Source organism: Lygodium microphyllum, chromosome 7, assembly GCF_053477565.2.
Source record: "Lygodium microphyllum isolate KBCC chromosome 7, Lygodium_microphyllum_v1.1.10, whole genome shotgun sequence".
Classification (NCBI taxonomy): domain Eukaryota; kingdom Viridiplantae; phylum Streptophyta; class Polypodiopsida; order Schizaeales; family Lygodiaceae; genus Lygodium; species Lygodium microphyllum.
This window is the reverse complement of record NC_141141.1, coordinates 99,250,656-99,266,020: the sequence shown is the minus strand read 5'-3', so window position 1 is coordinate 99,266,020 and position 15,365 is coordinate 99,250,656. Positions and strand designations below refer to the sequence as shown.

Sequence of the window (15,365 nt, the reverse complement as noted above, 5' to 3'; positions counted from 1 at the left end):
CCCCTCCCAACACCCGGCACATACCTCCGATCATCCCACCATCCCTCGACCCTCTTCCCCCCCCACCACCTCCCCTGTTGGGCTTGATTTGCACCCGTTTCAGGTGATCCCCCCCAGACCCACCCCCCTCCTCCCACAGGAGGTGATGACCCACACATGCCTACATCCTCCTCGCACCAACAGTTTTCCCCCTCCCACACAGCCACCAGCTCATCTGCCCCTATTGCCCGTCACACTTTCCCGAGGCATGTATAGCTATTGCCACAAGAGTTCTTCCGCAATGGCCTATGGTCCTACCTGAGAGTTGCGGAGCGCGGAGAGTTCCCGCTACCTCTAGAGGTGGGGATCTTCGTCGTTCATAAGTCAAGGACGGCCAAGGTCCATCTACTAGCACCACCAGATGGACCAAACTATGCTTTTTTCCTTCAGTCCTCTCACTCAGGGGATTGAACGACGACACAGATAGAGGAGAAGTTGAAGAGTCAGGTGGCGGACCATATCTCCCAGTGGATGCGAGAAAGACTAGCACTATTTACACAGCAGTGGCTTAGTTGCATGATGCACATTAACTGGTGGGCTGGTGCCGAGGTCCCATACTTGAGCATTATCTTTCGAGCCCCTCCATAACAGAGAGCTCCGAGGGATGTGATAGAGTGACCCCTGGCACAGGCGAGCCATTTCTACCAGTGTACAGAGTCACGACTCTCAGCATATCCGATAGATGCATTGATAGTACCACATAGAGCATCTATCACCCCTATGGTTTGGCCGAGGGCCACCATGGGGGACTGGAGTCTGCCATCCAGACCTGCGGCAAAGCGTACTTGCATGCCCCATAGTTTCTCCTCCTCATCAGCAGCCTCCACACCGAACAAATGTCTGCTCGGTCAGTCGCAGGTTTCCCCATAAGCTTACACCTTGCATCTTGGAATGTGAATAGTCTCCACTACAGTGGGGCACGTGGTTCGAGGAAGTTGATTGTTTGGCAGGAGCTGCAGCCTACCCTTGCTGGACGGATCGACATTTTGCTTCTACAAGAGCACAAGCTCACTCCCTCCCAGGCCAAGCAGGTAGGGAAGGTACTCCCGAGGGGCAGCTCGCACACTTACTAGGAGCACACCATACGTGCCCACAGTAGGAGTGGAGGCATATGCACCTCTATTGACCCGAGTCTCACTGCTTGTGTACGAGACCACAAGACGATAGTGGCAGGGAGGGTTCTATGGATCAGATTGGATATTGGGGACAGAGCTGGGAGGAGAAGAGAACACTCTGGCGGGACCTTGCAGTCTCTTTCTTCTCTTCCTTCTCTTCTTCCTTCTACCTTCTCTTCACTTCTCCCTTCTCTTCTTCCTTCTTCCTTGAACCTTCTTCCTTCTCTTCCTTCTTCTCCTCTTCTCTTGAGTCTTCCTTCTAAGTTCTTTTCCAAGTTCCAAGTTCTCCTCTTTTCTTCTTCTTCTCCCTTCTCTCCCTTTCCCTTCTCTCTCGACTTTTGAGTGAGTCTTGACTCTTGAGCCTTCTCCCTTCTCTCGAGCCTTCAATTTTCAGCCTTCAATTTCTCCTTCTCTCGACTCTTGAACCTTCAATTTTCAGGCTGAAATCATAAATGGCTTCATCTTCCCGCCCCGCTCGTCGGGTTGGTGGTCGAGGAAGAAGGTCTGATGATTGGTCATGGTGGGAAGAAGTAAATGATGACCGCCCTTTGAGTGGTGGAGGATCTCAACCATGGACTTGCAAGCTTTGCACATACAAGCGAACTAGTGGAGCAAACAAGATAATCCATTGAGCCGAGCATTTGTATTTCAAATTTTGATTGATTTTAATTTTTCAAACTTCCTTAAATATTAGAATATGGACTACCAATTGCCACTTGTTCCATTTTACTATTTATCCATAATCAGGTCTCAGCTCATCTCCTACATGAGCCAAATTCAGAGGTGCAGTTTTGTCCAAATGTGACCTTGAAGAAGCAAAGGGAGCTTCGTAACCGTGTAGCAGGTCAACAAGCTTATCTTGCATCTAGACCACGACGTGTTGCAGTTGACCCTGCAACTTTTGTGACACCATCCCCATCAGATGTATCTAGAGCAGGGTCAGTATCAGGAAGTGCTACCTCCACACCTACTGCAGGCATTGCATCGGCCATGGCATCAACAACGCCACATGTTGCACGTAGACAGAGCACACTTGATGCAAGTTGGGATCCCAAGAAGAAGGAAGGGGTGGATACATCAGTGGCACGCTTTTTTTATCATGACCACATTCAATTTCGTGCAACCAGGTCAGAGTATTTTAAATTGATGTGCAAGAAGATTGGTGAGTATGGCCCTTCGTATGTACCTCCATCATCAGAGACCTTACGCACCACTTTTCTTGACAAGGAAAAGCGCCTTGTTGAGCAAGCAGCAGTGACTAGAAAGAGCATGTGGGCTAAAAATGGAGTTTCCTTGGGTGCTAATGGTTGGAGTGATACACGCAAGCGATCCATTCATGGTATGGTTGCTTATTCGCGTGGAGAAATGTATTTCATATCTTCACATGATGCATCAGGGACAGGAAAGTCAGCAAATGTACTTGCAGCAGAGTGGGTTACAGGTGTTGAGCTTATTGGCCCAGAGCATGTTGTGGGATTTGTTGCAGATGGAGAGCCTGCAAATAGTACAGCAGGTGCTATTATTCAGGGATATTATCCGCATATCACAGTTTCATATTGTATGGCTCATTGCTTGAACAACCTACTAAAGGATATTGGTAACCTGTCATGGATTGCACCTGTCATAGAGCAAGGAGCTCAAATGGTTAGCTTTGTTTTGAATCACCAGTTTCTTCGCCATCACTTCTCTTTGCGGTCGAAGAAGACACTTTTAAAATACTCTGGATCATGGCACTAGACGAAAGATCAGAGATCAGCTTTCATGTTATAGGACCTTTCGGGGTTCTTTTGGTTGTGGGAATGCACAGGAGGATCGCTGTAAGATTGGGGCAGCTTTGTGGTGGGAGGACTATGGTTCGGATGGTCCTGAGTTGCAGCAACTAGCCATCCGTATTTTGAGTCAGTCAGTTAGCTCCTCTTGTTTGGAGCAATTGTGGAGTACCTACGCTCACATTGCTTCAAAGAAGAGGAACCGTCTTGGTGTGGAGAGGGCAAACGATCTAGTATTCGTTAGTGCTAATTTGAGGATGTTATGTAACAGTATGACAACAAAGCCTGATCCATTTACAGAGTGGGAGATGCAGCAAGAAGAGGAGACACATGCTGATGTTGAGGGAGATGCAGCAATTCATGGTACACATGATGATGAGGCTGGCACTTTAGGAGTGGCTAGAGCAGTCTCAGATCATGATCATGATCTTTGATTTAGCTTACTTATCACCAGTCTCATGATACATGAGTCATGACACATTTACATTATATATGATATTATGATCATTGATGACACTGTGACACTTAGGCTGTTGACAGTTGTGCCATGCCGATATTATATTTGTACTTGAGTCTTGCAGTCTTGCAGTTGCCCTTTGGGCTATTTTGGCATGCCGCATTTTGCTTCAGTCTAGAGATTAGACTTTATATTTGTAGTCTTTTTTGGGGCAATGAGCATGTTCTTTCAAAGATTAGACTTCAATTTCATATTTGTAATCTTTTAAGTTTTTTGGCAATGGTACCATAGGCATGTTCTTTTAGCTTAGACTTTAAAGCTTAGTTCATTGTTCATTGTTTTAACATTTATGATTTTTGGCATATGTATAATGGATTTTATTATTTATAATTGAATAGCTTACCTCTTGAGCCTTGTAAGTTGCAATTCAATTTCTAATGAGTAGTTTTAGAATAATGCATGATATCTTAAAGTTAAAACTTAAAATGATTTGTCCTTGTGGATTATATACCTTGGTTTTAAGTTTTAACACTCCAGAGTCCACATGGATTATAAGTGAAATATTAAATTTTTTTCATGAATTTTGATTTTTTAAATGCCGTTCCCGTTCCCACGTCCCCGTTCCCTAGGTTTGGCGTTCCCATCCCCATCCCCGTCCCCGTTCCCCGTTTCATGTTTCTATGCACACTGACTACTACAGATGCCTTTTCCAGTAGGAGACAGCCTCAGCTAGAGGACAATGATGTAGGCAACAGGTCTGGGATCACCACCCGTCTCTCGTCTCAGAGGAGATGGGACACTCCCTCCTAGCCCCTTCACAAAGAAGGAACTAGAAGAGGCTTTCCATACATAGGACATGCAGAAATGCTCGGGAGAGGAGGCTTTCCATACATAGGACAGGCAAAAATCACCTTATTGTCAATGGCCTTAAAGGCACTGGCAAAGATGATTGGTAGGCGACTACGTCCCGTGCTTCTGAACATCATCCATGACACACAGACAGGCTTTGTCCAAGATAGGAGCATCCTAGACAATGTATTCACCTTCTTTGAGGTGACAGAGTGGACTTAGCACAGTGGGCAGAGACTATCCGTACTACTCTTGGATTTCAAGAAATCTAACGACAGGGTGGACTGGGATTTCCTAGAGGGCACCATGGTGAGGTTGGGTTTCCTCCACGCTTGGATTCACGGCGTCTCTGCACTTTACAGATCAGCCACAAGCAGGTTCTCATAAGTGGTAGGCGAGGGGAGGAGTTTCGGCTAGACACATCAGTCCGGCAAGGCTACCTCAGGTCACATGTGAGCGGATTACGTGGCCTCCGACTTCCAATGAGAGAGGAGACTGAGTTGTTAGACTTAGAGTATGCAAATGATACAGCACTCTACATAGAGGACAATGGGCTGATGATGGCGAGAGTGAGGCTAGCTCTTGAGGTGTTCTGTTCTCTGCAACGGGAGAGAAAATCAACTAGCGAAAGTCGCTTGGCTTTCTCACAGACCCGAACTCAAGCACGAAGTGAGGTGTCCACCTAGGATTTAGATGGGTGATCAACAGGTACCTAAGATTACACGTGGGTCTGTCACTAGCCGACCAAGCCTTGGTGGTTAATCATGTCCTAGTGACGGCCTGGTACATCGCCTCGTGTTGGTGCTTCTCCTCATCCTACATAGTGCAGCTTCACCGCCTATTGCAAAACTTCCTTTGGTCCAAGTCAGATGGCTCCACGGATTCCAGGGCCAAGGTGGTGTGGGGGACCATCATACGGCATCGGTCAAACAGAGGGCTTGGGTTCATAGACCCAGAGTATCAGAGTATGGCCCTCTTGGGCAAGCTAGTTGTCCACGGCCTCACACCGAGAGGGCAGACCTGGAAGGTCCTACTATAGAAGGGTCTTCCGGATTATAGACCGAGGCTTGGAGATGAGTGGAGGCCGTCCCTGAGATGGATCTTCACGTCAGGCCAGATCACCCCCCCCAAATCACCTTTCCTATGCAGCTTGCTCCGTGTGTGGCAGGGCCTTTGTAAGGCCCTAATCCAGAGCCCCCCAAGCGGCTAGGAGGAGATTGACCGTTAGCCGGTGATCTGGAATCCCAAGTCAGGGATCAGGAAGGGGCGCAGATTTGCGAGCGCCCCTGCATCCAGTGGGCTAGTTGGGAGGTTTGCCCGGCTCGTACCATCAAGACATGGCAGGAGGTGTACAAGATGGTGGACGAGGAGATGCTGCAGCGAGTATCAGGCTACGAGAGAGGAGTGGAGTTGAGGAGAAGGGAGATAGATGCAGCAATACCTCAAGAGTGGCTTGCTCCCCTGCTACTAGAGCCGATAGAGCCTGGGGAGGTATGGGCCGCTAGGTTTTCACCAGCACGCATCCCCCTACAGGTCGCAAGTAGAGTAGGCAGTGCTCCACTTGGAACCTTCACGTGGGGGGGGCATTTGGCTCTTGACAAAGGGCAACAGGATGAGGGGATAGCTGTCCTCTCATGGAAGAGGATCTGAGTGATTGGCCTTCAGGGAAAGACATGGCGGCTGGACCCTTTTGTCTTTTGGCAGGAGCTCCGGGAGTGGCGCCTCTGGATCTAGGATGGCAGACTACTTGATGAGTTGGAGTGGGATCCGGGAGAGTGACTATGGCCAGCCACTGCAATCACAAAGAAGCCACCGAGGTTCCTGGAGTACACCACCAGGATTGGCGGACATTTACTGATGCAGGAGGATATGGATTGAGCGCCCTCACATAGCAAGCACTGGGCGGAGCACAGCATCACGGAGCCTTTCCGATGGACCTTCTAGCGCCGCCTATGGGATAGCTGGAGACCGAGGATCATATTTTTTATGGCTGGTGGCGCATGGAGGCTTGGCGATGGGAAGCTAGCTTGCCAAGATGCAGCAGGAGGGAGGTTCTATGCGCTGCACATAGCAGTCTCTAGAAACCCCAAAGCATTGCCTTTGGTCCTGTGAGGCAACGCAACTCGTGTGGAGAGCATGCCGCATCCTTCGCCATATAGCACTCAGCCTTGAATGTATCTCATGGGGAGCTTTTTGCTGGCAAGCGATCTGCCAGGGCCGTCACCTTCTGTATGAGGTCGGGATGATGCAGAACACGATATTCATTATCGAGGCAGGGTCGTGCGCAATGGTCAATTTAAAGGCTCTACCCATCCGCCAGGTACTGGAGCCCACAACAGACCGCTTTGAGGTATGGGAGATCATAGGGTGTCTTACTGGTTGGCATATCTGGAAGGCGCAGTGTCAGGAGGCTTTTGGCGAAGAGAGACTTTGAGTACAAGCAGGGTCATGCGCAGTGGTCAGTTTAGAGGCTCCACCCATCCGCCAGGTACGGGAGCCCACAACAGACCACTCCAAGGTACGGGAGATCATAGGGATTCTTATTGGTTGGCATATCTGCAAGGCGCGGTGTCAAGCGGCTTTCAACGGAGAGAGACTTTCAGTACCCGCGACCTTAGCAGAGCTCTGGACCTCCATCATCCACTTCCTTCGCTGCCAATGGGATCAGGTGCAGGGCGAGTCTAGGGCTCGTCAGGAGCTCCGATGTCATTTCATGCGCACTTGGGGCGGCCAGGACCTGTTTTTTGTGATATAGGCAAGTAGCCCCAGATGGTGATATACACCCCCTCCATGGCTTCTTGCCCCCATCCCCCTCAGACTGCCTTGAGAGGCTTGTTCACATGATGTACTTGTGACTTTCATCAGATCCAGCTAGTCTGTTGAGCATGAGCACTCCGTTGTAATCACTTTTTTTGAGTAATATAATCAACCACATTTTACTTGCAAAAAAAAAACAATCGTCTTTCCATATGCTCCCACCCGTCATAGTATTCCTTCTCTGGTCCATCCTGGTCTCCCAAAGGCTGTCTCCTCGTGTGGAAGAGACTCGGACCCTGAATAGCTGCCCCATATAGGAGTGTGGGTGTAATCGGGGTATCAAAAAAACCATAGTTTGGTGCGTGGTTCATGAAATAGTATGTGAGCACATCACCTCTCCAATGCACCTAAGGCTGCATATGCTTTTGCCAAACGAGCCTCTCTCTGCCAAAAGCTGATAATGCATGTGCCTTCACTAGTCTCCAAACAAGAAGTCTGGAACAAAAAATCTCTAGTGGGACAGTTGTTGAGACAAATCCATGACCAATATGCCAAGGTCCAAGAAGTCTCCAGAGAAAGTCTAGTCTAGAGAAAAATCCAAAACTCTCTCTAGAAAAAAACATAGTCACTCAAGTAAAAAGTAACTTACTAAACTACCTTGTACATGATAAAGATTGTTCCTATGCCATAACGTCAGTACAACTTGAACACTTGCTGATATATACAAGTGTGAAATACAACTCAAAGCTTTCTATTAAAGAGCTCAAGTTGGTCTTTCCATGCGGTGTACAAGGAGGCTTGAAGGAAGGTGGTCGAATGGAAAAAACAAATGTCTCAAAGCTGCAAAAGACAAAGTTACTTGGATTTTGCATGAGGAGAACCATGTCCGTCACATTGGATATTGTGAGTACTAGAAATGAGATCAAGAGTTGAAGAAACCTTTGGAATAAAGGTAAAGCCACAATAATGCGCCTTTTGATTAGATTTTTTACTTTGGAGATGGAACCTAGCATGCCTTCTGCTTTCTCAAACAAGATAAAGAGTGTCTCATCTCAAGTAATTGGCCAAAGGTAGCATATAAATGCAAAGGTTCCATTGCAATGTTGTTGAAAAGTCTCCCCAAGTTATGGCAACCTTGTTATCACTTTAAAGAACATTCCAAATATTACCTTGAAGCAACTAGAGTCCTCTATTAATGAACAAAAAGAAACTTTCCAGTCATGATCTTTACATGGAGTCATCCATGTAAAGGGTGAATTCAAGTCAAAGTCAAAGGGGAAACCTTCCTACAACCATGGTAGAAGAATTGGTCAATGGAGGACTATTGACACGAAATGAAATACTCTTTTGTGGAAAAACTAGACAAGCAGCTCACTACTACTCTAAGGAGAAGGAACAAGCCAATGTAGCAAAAGAATCTCAAGACATTAAAAAGACACGCATCATTTCTATTGATGATCATGACGATAATGATTGAGCTCTTTAAAGCTCTTTTAGTAGCCGAGAAAATCTCCCCCACCTTGTAATGATTTGAGTCTAAAGTATCATTGTCATAATGGCCAAGTTGTAAGTGCAAATAAGTGTAGGCTAGGGCAAATAAGGCATACTTGGAGTAATAGTCTAGTAGCACATAGCAATTACTCATTTATGATTAGTAGATTAATGATTTCTAGTAGGTAATGAGTTAGAATGTTGGTTCTAGTCTAAATGGAAGTGTCAGGAACCATACTAGTTCCAATTAGCAGCTAGTTACTAGCATAAGAACTTTCTCTCAAGTAGTTGAAACGGGGAGGCCGGTTAGGTGGATGCATTTGTAATCAATGGTTTATGGGTAGTTGGATTAGCTCCCTACTCATGGTTTTTGTCTATATAAGAGGTTCAAATTTATAAATAAAGAATCGTGCTTGTTCTCTCATTTTTCTCTCACTCTCACTTCATCCACTGGCTAGATGTATGCATTTTAGTATATTACTTTATGTTTACCTCAATTTCCATCAACATGGACCAGCAGGAGTGAGCTCCTTCACAAACCCTACACAAAAGCTTAGAGCGAACATACTGGATTACCTCCTTGGATCTATTGAGATCTATACTTCTCAACCAAATATACAATCTTTTACCATCTCCCCATTCAATTGCTATAGCTATAGATCATCAATTCGCACAAATCCTAAGGTTTTTGGGTATGTCACACTAGATAACCAAACTAGTGACCCCAAGAGAACTTTGCTAGGGTTCCCCGTGGGACAGCAGTGACATATCTTGGATGTCATGCGGGGGGTTGATATTACCTTAGAGTAGTAGTTGGCACCTCTTCTCTTGAAAATCAAATAAAAACTCCTTTATTTGAGCACCACAATGCATTCTCTATAGAGAGTAGTGGTTTCCAAACGAGCTCTTCTTGTGACCATGTGGTATATCAGATCTTGTTGTGCATTCTTAGAGTCATGCATTGGTTAGGTGAAGCATCTCATCAAGAATTTATTTTGGTCACAAGGAGATGGGAGCCTAGCCAAGGCAAACATAGATTGCGATGTTATCATCAAGCTCAAATCAACGGTACGGTACGATAAAATACGGTACTAATTGGTACCTTATGATTTTATAAGGTACGGTACGATATTAGTACGAAAAAAAATTAAGATGATTTTTAAAATAACAAAAATCATAAAACATTAAATGATAGATCATAGAATGTCAAGATTCTGGGAGAGAAGAAAGGAGTCTCACTTGTATCTTTCTTGCTTGCACAATGGGGGAATACACACAAGGGTGGAGGCTGAAAACAGTTTTCCTCTTCTTAGTTGTGTAAGCCAAAAAGAACTCAAGTACAAGGAAATAAAAGAACCCTATATATGGGTTTCAAACCAAACTTAACTAACTAAGGTGGCATACTAACTGAGCCACGAACTAGAGTAGATAAGGATAGCTATCATGTAGCTATTATTCATGGGCGGTGTACCAACCGCATCTACAACTAACAGGTCGGTGACATAAATGCACAACGGTCACACTAGCATATCACGAGTGGAGCTCGATATCTCAACACTCCCCCTCGAGCTCAATCCCAATTCCTGCACACCAAGCAGGTCTCTGAACTTGCGCAGCTTCTCTGCGTCCAATGCCTTCGTAAATATGTCAGCTACCTGATCCTCTGTGCTGACATAAACTAGATCAATAAGACCTAGTAAAACCCTCTCCCGCACATAGTGATAATGCACCTCAATGTGCTTTGTTCTAGCATGATAGACTGGGTTATTTGCTAAGTGTAAACTGCTCATGTTGTCACAATAAATGACGACTGACCCATCTATAGGCTGATGCATATCATAAAGTAGCTTATGCAACCAAGCTACCTCACATGCAGCCATTGCTGCACCCCTGTACTCAGCCTCTGTGCTGGACAAGGCAACCGTAGGCTGTTTCTTACTGCTCCAAGTGACTGCACCACTCCCAAAAGAGAACACATATCCACTGGTAGATTGTCTATCAGAAATGCTACCAGCCCAATCAGCATCAGTGTATCCATGCAACTGTATCTGAACCCCAGTCTCATAAAATAGTCCATACTGCAATGTGGACTTCACATACCTAAGTATGCGTCTAGCCACATCCAAATGTGGTTTCCTTGGAGCCTGCATAAACTGACTTACCAATCCAACAGCATAGCTCAAATCTAGCCTGGAAATAGTCATATAAATCAAGCTTCCTATGCGTCTGTACATAGTAGGGTCTTCCAGAAGCTCACGTGCATCTGCACTCAGCTTCACATTCTCCTCCAAAGGAACTGAAATAGGCTTACAGCCTGTCATCCCATATTTGGACAGCATGTCCAATCCATATTGCCTCTGCAAGAGCTGTATCCCACTTGGTGATCTAATCACCTCAATGCCCAAGAAATAACGCAGCTGTCCCAAATCCTTCATCTCAAACTTCTGCTTCAATAGCATTTTCACATGAAGGATATCTTCATCACTATCACCTGTCATACTCAAATCATCAACATAAATGATAAGTAGCATAATACCTTTCTCTGTTTTTCTCACAAAGTGAGAAATCTGCCTTGGAAATCTGAAAGCCAATAGTAACAAGATACTGTCCTATCTTGTCAGACCATGCTCTAGGTGCTTGCTTCAAGCTATACAAAGCTTTCTTCAACCTGCAAACAAACTCAGGATAAACAGCATGCACATCACCTGGTGGCTGCTCCATATAGACCTCTTCTTGCAAATCACCATGCAAAAAGGCATTCTTTACATCCATCTGATGTAAAGACCATTCCTTTGATGCGGCCATAGCAATGACTGCTCTTACAATTGCCATCCTTGCAACCGGACTGAATATTTCTTCATAATCAATGCCATATGTTTGTGCATACCCCTTGACTACTAATCTTGCCTTGTATCTATTCACAGAACCATCTGCATTGTGCTTCACCTTATAAACCCACTTACAGCCAATTGCATTCTTACCTTTAGGCAAAGGTACTAATTCCCATGTAGCATTTGCTTCCAAGGCATCCATTTCTTCATCCATGGCTTTCTCCCATTTTTCTTTTCCCATGGCTTGCTCAAAAGAAGTGGGTTCTGGTTCCTGTATCACTTTGACCATATATGCATAGTGAATGGCCGTAAATCCATCATATTTCAGCCTATCCACAGGATACCTAGCTCTGGTAGACCTGCGCAAAGTAGGTTCACTCCCAGGTGCTCTCAAAACATCCCTGGTCTTCCTTACTCCAGGTGTAACAATAGAAGGAATACCCAACTCATCATCAATGCTCTGTTCTGAACCACTGGATTCACCATCCACATAAGAGTGACCTGCATTTACATCAAACATGGGCTGATCAACCTTCTCTTTTCCTTTTCGTGATACCTGCATACCACTATCTGCATTGCCTTGAGAAGATTCTCATGATCTCAATCTGCCTGTCCATGGCGAAGAATGTGAACCACTGCTAGAGGACGCTCCAGGTCCACTAATATTTTGTGACTGCTGCTGTGAATTCTGTGCAGCATTACCATTTTGTGCATCTACATCATCAATCACATTTACTGGTTTATACCAGCTACTCATCTCATCAAAAACATCTCTGCTCACTGTAAACTTACGAGTAAAAGGGTTATAGCATCTATACCCTTTTTGGTGCAGAGAGTAACAAAAAAAAATGCACTTCTCAGCTTTTGGATCCAACTTGGATCTCAACTCATCTGGCACATGTACATAGGCAATGCAACCAAAAATTTTCAAATGAGAAATATCTGGTTACCTACCAGTATACCTCTCCTCTGGAGTCATCCCATGTATTGCTGCAGTGGGAGTCTTGTTCATTATATAGACTGCCGTAGCAACTGCTTCAGCCTAGTAAAAATCTGGCAAGTCTTTTTCGTTGAGCATGGCACGAGATATCTCTCCAATATGCCTGTTTTTTCCTTTCTGCAATTCCATTTTGTTGTGGTGTATGACTGCATGAATATTGTTGCCTGATGCCATGCTCCTGCAGGAACCTTGCAAACTCATTTAAGAGGTACTCCCCCCCTCCATCTCATCTTAGGCATTTTATTTGCAAACCTGTATCTTTTTCAACCATAGCTTTAAGAGTTTTGAAATGCCAAAAACTTCACTTTTCTTTTTCATGAAATACACCCAAACTTTTCTACTATAGTCATCAATAAAAGTGACAAAATAATGACAGCCTCCAAGAGATGCAGCTTTAGTAGTCCACACATCAGAGTGGATTAATTCCAATGGCTTCTCACTCTCTTGAACATGTCTAGGAAATGGTTTCCTTGCCTGTTTTCCAAACTGACAGGCTTCACATACCTTATGCATTTCTGCAATCTTGAATTTAGGCAATCCTACAACAATATTTTGGGCCTGCATTGATTTAAGTCGTTGTACATTAACATGACCAATGCGTTTATGCCAGATATCAATTTCTGCAACTACACCGGTCCCATGTGCAAACATTGCTGCACTCAATTCAAACATGTCTGCATCCAACGTAAACATTCTGCCCTTCTTCTCTCCTTTTGCTATCAAGCGACCTTTATTTTTCATATCCTCAACAAAGCATCCATGAGGATTAAATCTGACCTGCAAGCCCTGCTCAACCATTTGACCAACAGAAACCAGATTCTTGGTGATATTCGGGACATGAAATACATCGGACAGGTATTTCTTTTTCCCATCCTGTATAGACAAAGGAAATTTTCCATTCTACACAATAGGATGTGCAGTATCATCACCAGTCTCCACAAATCCTGGTTTTTCCATTTTCCTTGCATCCTCCATCCATTCTGCATGACCTGTCATGTGGTTTGATGCACCTGAGTCAACATACCATACATCATTGCTTTCTTCTGCACTTGTCACAGAATTGTTCATGTGCTACACCATAAACAAGTGCTCATTTCTGTCATCACCCTGTCTACTAGAAGATGCATAATTCCCTTGTTGCAGTTTTCCATTCATGAGGTCATTCTGCTTTTTATAGCAGTCTTTAGCCATATGATCCATTTTACCACAGTACTAGCATTCAATATTGCTGTTTACATTTTGGTCTCTTTGCCATCCACCACGACCTCTTTGGCTCCCCCTGCCTCTAGAGTTACCGCGTCCTCCTCCAAAGGACTAGTTTTCTTGAGTTTGCTGCATATTCTGATTTCTACCACGGCCTCCAAATCGGCCTCCTCTACCTCTGCCTCTACCTCTTCCAGCATTTGAGTAGAAGACAACTTTTTTTAAAGTTCCTCCTGAAGAAGATGCACCACCATTTCTTTGCTCCTCAGAAGTTAGAAAAGCAATCAGCTCCTCAAAATCAGGAAATCTTTCACGAACTGAAATGGATGTCCGAAACTGTGCATAATCCTTTCCTAGACCATTCAAGGTCACAGAAACTAAATCATCATCTTCCACTGGCGACCCAATGGAAGCAAGTGCATCTGCAATCTTCTTCACCTTCATATGGTAGTCATTGATGCTCATATTTTCTCTTTGCACATTATGCAACTCTTCCTTGAGCTGCATTTTCCAGGCTTGCGTATTTGTGCTATACATTTTTTACAAAGTATCCCATGCCTCCTTTGGCGTACTTGCATCCTGAATATGCACAATCATAGAGTCTGAAATGCTGATAGACAACCAATACATAACTTTCCTGGCTCTCTCATGCCATGCTTTAAATGCCTGCATTTGCTGTTGATTGGGAACATTAGGAAGAACTGGTTCTTTTTCATTTCCTGCAACAAATTTCCAATATCCTTTTCCCATGAGGAAATTCATCATTCTAAACTTCCATGCTTGGAAGTTGTTCTTGTCATGTTTTTCAGTGAGACAATCTGTGAAAGAGAATCAGACGCCATTACAGAACACTGCAAAAAATTCTGTCACTGCAAAGAACACAGTTTCAGACTCACAAGGGCAAATCTGCAAAACTGACAAAAGTGGTATTTGACCACACAGTCACTTCCTAGTGACGATTTTACATAAACAGGAACCAAGGATGATTCTGTAACTCCCAATGTCTCTGCACATAAGCATACGATGCAATTTCTGTGGTAACTTTTCACCGACCTGTAGAACAGTGGTCGCACAGCATAAAACTGGGCCTTTTCCTGAGTGTGTGCAGAAAACTTCCGCCTCCAAAAAAGGCCCCGAAATGGTCCCAAATCAAAAAAACAGGGTCGCCAAGGGCTAAAGCCCTTGCCCGCAGCATATACTGCCCTCTTGTTTCACCGCGAAGGGCGTCTCAACCTGAGACAATGCACTCTTGCAATTTCCGGCTGTGCTACCTGCAGAGATCTGCTCCCAAAATAGAAAATGATAGCAACAGTGCTCCTCTTACCAGAACACCGCGAGCTTGGCTTGCTTTCTTGAGCTCCTTACCACGAACAAGGCTCTGATACCATGTCAAGATTGTGGGAGAGAAGGAAGGAGTCTCACTTGTAGCTTTCTTGCTTGCACAATGGGGGAATACACACAAGGGTGGACGCTGAAAACAGTTTTCATCTTCTTAGTTGTGTAAGCCAAAAAGAACTCTAGTACAAGGAAATAGAAGAACCCTATATATGGGTCTCAAACCAAACTCAACTAACTAAGGTGGCATACTAACTGAGCCACGAACTAGAGTAGATAAGGATAGCTATCATGTAGCTATTATTCATGGGCGGTGTACCAACCGCATCTACAACTGACAGGTCGGTCATATAAACGCACAACGGTCACCCTAGCATATCACAAGTGGAGCTCGATATCTCAACATAGAATACATGTTTAAAGTGGAACTAGCCATTTCATTACAAAATAGGATGAATACATGAGGGTGACCATCACGGTCGCATAGGCTACGCAAAACATACGATATAACTACAGTCT

General features: G+C 44.8%; 1 protein-coding gene across 1 annotated transcript in view; it reads right to left on the bottom strand.

Annotated features, from left to right (window-relative positions):
- Positions 1-15,365, bottom strand: part of LOC148033751 (uncharacterized) — a 241,557-nt gene that overhangs the window by 108,816 nt on the left and 117,376 nt on the right. The gene's annotated exons all lie outside the window — the stretch shown is intronic.